The sequence below is a fragment of the Triticum aestivum genome, chromosome 7D, assembly GCF_018294505.1.
Source record: "Triticum aestivum cultivar Chinese Spring chromosome 7D, IWGSC CS RefSeq v2.1, whole genome shotgun sequence".
NCBI lineage: Eukaryota > Viridiplantae > Streptophyta > Magnoliopsida > Poales > Poaceae > Triticum > Triticum aestivum.
In genome coordinates, this window is record NC_057814.1 from 639,533,414 (window position 1) to 639,539,779 (window position 6,366).

Consider the following 6,366-nt stretch of genomic DNA (forward strand, 5'->3'; position numbering starts at 1 on the left):
CGGCGTCGGCGTCCCCGAACGAACGAGTGCGGCGAAAGGAGCGGCGGATGCTCATGGCGGAAGCAGGATCGGGAAAAGATGATAGATGAACTCTCTATATATTCATCATCGTAGATTACAAGTGTTTATATACACTGATGCTCACAAGGAGTCGTGGCCTACTGTTATAACATAACCCAAGATAATGCCGAGCGTGGCTACGTGGGCGGAGGCGACGTGCGCGGGAGCATGGGCGCCATAGGATTCGGGCCACCTCGTTGCACACATGGGTGCGGGTGCATGTCACGTTTCCAACACTCTTTGGGGTGTACAAAAGAAAGGTACTCCCTTCTGATTTCGGGTGGTTGTAGGGCCACTAGATGGACACAAGCAAGATACTCCCTGTCATTTGAGGGAATATTTTAAATATTATTTTTACATAAATTTCGAAATATAAATCTAAAATATAATATTTCACTTGTAGTACTCCGATATGTCGGTGCCAACAATGACAGGTATCATTGGCACTGCCAGTGATACATCTGTTGTCGTTTCGAGTCATGTGGGCCATCAGCAGTGCATCATGCATCAGCCCTCCCACATGATACACTCGTACAGAGCTAGCCACCTTAGGTCGTGTACAATGATGCTATCTTCGTAATGTCACCTAAGATCAAACAGTTTTTAAGTGCTACGGAAATTTCGACAAACTTTAACATTGTATGAATTGTTTTTTAAAATGCCGCGAACTTATTTTTAAATACATGAACATCTTTCAAATATGATAATCATTTTTTGAATATTGTGAACATTTTCTACAAACTATGCAAACAACTTTTTTACATTACAAGAAGACTTTTTAATGCTGATCAACATTTTAAAAACTAAATAAAATAAAATAAATAAATAAACTAATACTCAAAAATATTTAGAAATATAAAATATAAAAAAAAATCAAACACAAACAAACGAAACAAAGGAAGACTCCCTACTGGCAGGGCCACTACGGGATCCCTCGAGCTACTGTCTCGCTAAAAGCTAGACATAGCAGCGCCGTAAACGCATCACAATCACATTGGACTGGATTTTTTTTTGAGACAATCTCGCGAAGCTTTTATTTAACTCGTCACAATGTTTACATGGACGAAAGAAAGATCACCCGGGTTGCCTAACCACACACGGCGGCCAACACCAAGTGAGAGAGCATGCTTCGCTATGAGCCTCGACATTCGAGCCCCTAAATTCATGGCTAAAAGAACAAATAGCAAAAAACTTGGAACGATCTACAATCTCCCTAATGATAGCACCATAGGCCGCTGCACTCCCCTGTCTGATATCATCAATAACGTTTTTGCAGTCCGAGGCCACCGAGATCCTGTGCTCGTGGAGGTCGTCCGCTAAAGCGAGTGACTCCCGAACTGCCAAGGCCTCCAGCGTCGTGGGATCATCCAAACCCTGGAAGGTAATCGTGGACGCGCCTAAGAAAGCTCCATGTCGATCCCTACACACCGCTGAAACCGCGCCGACCGGTCTGTTTGTTATCAACGCAGCGTCGACGTTGATCTTGCATGTTCCTTCCCGGGGTGGCACCCACTGGCTCAAGCACGGCTGCTTAGCTGTAGGGCTTCCATGTGGTTTAGCTAGGACCTGGAGATCATTGATGAAAGAGATCACGAATGCATTAGTTGAGTATGGTGTCTGGTGCACCCCTTCATGAATCAACTTTCTCCTGGAGCTCCAAATCGCCCACAAAGTGACACCGAGCCTTGTGAAGTCCGCATGTGATAACGAATTTGCCATAGTGAACAACCATGCTTTTGCGCTTGGATAGTCGCAGGTGCTCATCTGCGCCACCAAGGAGTCAGGTGCCAAGGCCCAGGTGCTTCTCGACATTGTGCAATCAAGCAAGGCATGCCTCCAAGAGTCCGCAGCCCCGCACATCTGGCACGCCGGCGAGGTAACCATATTGCGGTGGTGCAGAATATCATACGTGGGTATAGACTCCCTTGCCAAACGCCATAGAAACACCCGAATCTTGTTAGGAACCTGTGTGTGCCAGAGAGATGACCAACTTCTGCTCTCCTCTGTGCTGGACGGCCCCTCGGTACCATACAGCCAATTCTCTCGACTGAGCTTCGTATTTTGGATCATGCGATATGCAGAGTGGATAGTGAAATTCCCTTTCTTTTCTCTGCTCCAAGCCCAGAAGTCGTCAACTCTCCTTGTACACAAGGGAATCTTGAGTATGGCTTCTGCATCAATGGGAATAAAAACCGTACGAACTAGATCCACTCTCCATGTTGACGTTGTTTGGTCGATCAGCTCATGCACTCGGGTAGGAGGGTTGGGAACCAACGATGTTATAGGCCTCAAAATTTCCTGCCGCGGGATCCAATTGTGTTCCCAGATCATCGTGCTCTCTCCCGTCCCGATCCTCCTTATGACTCCCTGCTTCATTATATCTCTTCCATCAATAATAGCACGCCAAATCTGTGAAGGGTGCGCACCCAGCTCGGCCTCAAGCATCCCTGTATTAGGAAAATATGCGGCTTTCAGAATTAAAGAGCTAAGAGTATTCGGATTGTTTAGCACTCTCCATGCCTGCCTCGCCAGTAAAGCAAGATTAAAGATCTCGAGATCGCGGAATCCTAGGCCTCCCATGTATTTAGGTCTTGTCATGATTTCCCATGATACCCACGCTGGTTTCCTCTTGCCTTGCTTACTGCCCCACCAGAACTGCCTTATGATGGATGTAATGTTCTCACAAAGCCCCCTTGGTAACCTGAAGCATGCCATAGAGTAAACCGGGATTGCCTGAGCAACAGATTTGATTAAGACTTCCTTTCCGGCTGCAGAAAGGAGCTTCTCCATCCACCCCTTGACCTTCTCCCACACACGGTCACGAAGGTATTTGAAAGTGCCATTTTTTGAGTGACCCACATCTGTTGGCATCCCCAAATATTTGTCACTCAACGATTCTTTATGGACTTGGACAGCTAGTTTGACACTGTCACGAGTAGTCTGTGGACATCCTCTACTAAAGAAGATTGTGGACTTATCATTGTTTACTCGCTGTCCCGAGGCTCTACAATAAGAATTCAACAGGTTTGACACCGCTTCCGCACCCTCAACACTTGCTTTAAAAAACAGCAGGCTGTCATCTGCAAACAAGAGGTGGTTTACGGCCGGGGCCGTTGGTGCCACCTTGATTCCTCCAAGCACTGATGACTGAGAACTGGATTTTAAAAGGCACGAAAGGCCCTCCGCTGCAATTAAAAACAAGTAAGGGGAGATAGGGTCTCCCTGTCGAATGCCTCTCGTAGGCTTGAACTGTTCTAATTTCTCTCCATTGAAAAGAACTGAGAAAGAAACAGAAGATACCATATTCATCACTATGTCAATCCATGGCTGTGCAAATCCCAGCTTGGCCATAATAGCCCTCAGATATGGCTTGCGTCTCCCGCCGGCGCGTCTCCCGCCGGCGCCTCTCCCGCCGCTACGCCCCTCCCGCCAGGCCGCTCCCGCTGCTCCCGCCGCTCCCGCCGTCCGCCCCTCCAGCCAGGCTCGCAGCCGCGCCTCCTGTCTCAGGCGCTGTTGCTGCGCCTACGATCTCAGCCATGCGAAGGCAGCGGCCGTGTTGGCTCCGTGCGCGGCTACCCGTGCGACTTCTTCTCGTCTCTGTTTATTCCTAAAAAAAATGGTGTCTCTCGCCTGCTCTGAGGTGATTCCTGACGGTGTTTTCAGTGTTTTCTATACTGACCCCGTCTCGCACATGTGCCTTTCTTCGGTGCTTGGTGCTCGTCCGTCTGTGCTATCGTCCCCTGTGGCGACTCTCGCACGTGGTGATTGTCGCTCTACATCGACTCCTCCTACGACTTTCATCGGTGATTATCGTTCTCCCCCGGCTCCTCTCACGGCCCCCATCGGATGTGTTGATGCATATGACTCTATTGACCCGCGTCTTCCTTTGGCGCTTGGGGCTTGTCTGCATGTGCCCTCGTCTCCTTCACCGGCCTCTACGGATGATGTTGGTTATGCTATGTCGCCTCCTCTGGCGGCTTCCACAGGTGGTGGTGGGCCTAGTGGCCGCTCCTCTCCCAGTGCTACTGCGTCGTCTACTTCAGCTATGTACTTCACCGAGCAGGAGATTGTGGGACTTCGTGGTCTGCTGACCGCCTCCGGCTCTTCATTGCCGGGTGCATCTACGTCGACCTCTTCAGTTGAGCTCCTGACTGAGCTGGAGATTACGCGCCTTCGGTGCTTGCTCGCTGCATGCTCTGGTTCTTCACCGATGGGTTCTGCTGGTTCTGCTACTGACTCCTCTGGCATTGTGAGACCACCTTCAACACAGTCAGGTACATCTCCATGGATTCTTGATACTGGAGCATCTTTTCATATGACTCATGATTCATCCACCTTGTCTTCTATTCGTGCTCTTGATTCTCCTATTCATGTTCTTACTGCTGATGGTACCTCCCTCCCGGTTAATGGTCGAGGCATTCTTAGCACCTCATCTTTTCATGTTCCTGATGTTGCTCATGTTCCTCGACTTACCATGCAGCTCCTTTCTGGTGGTTAGATTGTTGACTCCGGTTGTCGGGTGATTCTAGACTTTGACTCTTGTTCTGTTCTGGACCGTCACACTGGTGCTCTCCTTGGTGCTGGCCCCCGACGCCGTGACTCTCGGGGTCTCTGGTAGCTTGACTGGCTTCACCTACCCTCCGCTGCCACCGCCGCCAGTCTTTCCCCCTCTGTTGCCTTGTCTACCAGCTCTTTTCAGCAGTGGCATCATCGTCTTGGTCACTTGTGTGGCTCTCGTCTCTCATCCTTAGTTCGACGTGGTCTTCTTGGATCTGTCTCCGGCGGTGTGTCTTTAGACTGTCAGGGTTGTCGGCTTGGTAAACAGGTCCAGTTACCTTATCCTCATAGTGACACTATGTCTCAGCGTCCTTTTGACCTGGTTCACTCCGATATCTGGGGTCCAGCTCCCTTTGCCTCGAAAGGAGGTCATCGCTACTATATTATTTTTATAGATGATTTCTCTCGATACACCTGGATATATTTTATGTCTTTTCGTAGTGAGGTGTTATCTATCTATAAGCGTTTTGCTGCCATGGTTCACACTCAGTTCTCTACTCCTATTCGTGTTTTCCGTGCTGACTCTGCTGGAGAGTATATCTCCAAGATGTTGCGTGGAGTCCTTGCTGAGCATGGTAATCTTGCCCAGTTCTCTTGTCCTGGTGCTCATGCTCAGAATGGCGTGTCTGAGCACAAGCATCGTCACCTTCTTGAGACGGCTCGGGCGATGATGATCGCCGCCTCTCTTCCGCCTCATTTTTGGACCGAGGCTATCTCCACTTCCGCCTATCTCATCAACCTTCAGCCGTCCGCTGCTTTGCAGGGTGGCGTTCCTTTTGAGCGTCTTTTTGATCGTTCTCCCGACTATTCGATGCTTCGCTTGTTTGGTTGTGTTTGCTATGTTCTTCTTGCCCCTCGCGAACGCACCAAACTGACCGCTCAGTCTGTTCAGTGTGTCTTCTTAGGCTACAGTGATGAGCATAAGGGCTATCGTTGTTGGGATCCTATCGGTCGTCGGATGCGTATCTCTCGCGACGTGACTTTTGATGAGTCTCGTCCTTTCTACCCACGCCCATCTTCCTCGCTTTTTTCAGTGGAGGATATCTCTTTTCTCACTTTTCCTGACTCACCTATCACCCCTGTCGCGCCTGTGCCTATTCGTTCCACTCCCTCTGCTTCTCCACCTCTAGTCGATTTGCAGCCACCATCTTCTCCGGTCTCCTCGCCTAGCATGTCATCGGATTCTACACCTTCATCTCCGGTGACTTCTTCGTCGCCACCTCCCGATTCTACCTTGGCGATTCCTCCTTCTATTGTTCCATCTTTTCCTCAGCATTACACTCGTCGTTCACGACCTGTGGATGCCTCCTTGGATGAGTCGTCCTCTTCCACTCAGCCTACTTATGGCTTGCGTTCTCGTCCTCGTCCGCCTGTTGATCGCTTTGGATTTCCCACTGCTGGTGCTACTGTTCTTGAACCGACTTCTTATCGTCAGGCTGTTGTTCATCCTGAATGGCAGTTTGCGATGGCAGAGGAGATTGCTGCTCTTGAACGCACTGGTACCTGGAATCTTGTTTCTCTTCCTCCCGGAGTCTGTCCCATCACTTGTAAGTGGGTCTACAAGGTTAAGACTCGCTCCGATGGTTCTCTTGAGCGTCACAAAGCTCGTCTTGTGGCTCGTGGTTTTCAGCAGGAGCATGGTCGTGATTATGACGAGACTTTTGCTCCTGTGGCCCATATGACCACTGTTCGTACACTTCTTGTTGTTGCCTCTGCACGCCACTGGTCTATATCTCAGCTTGATGTTAA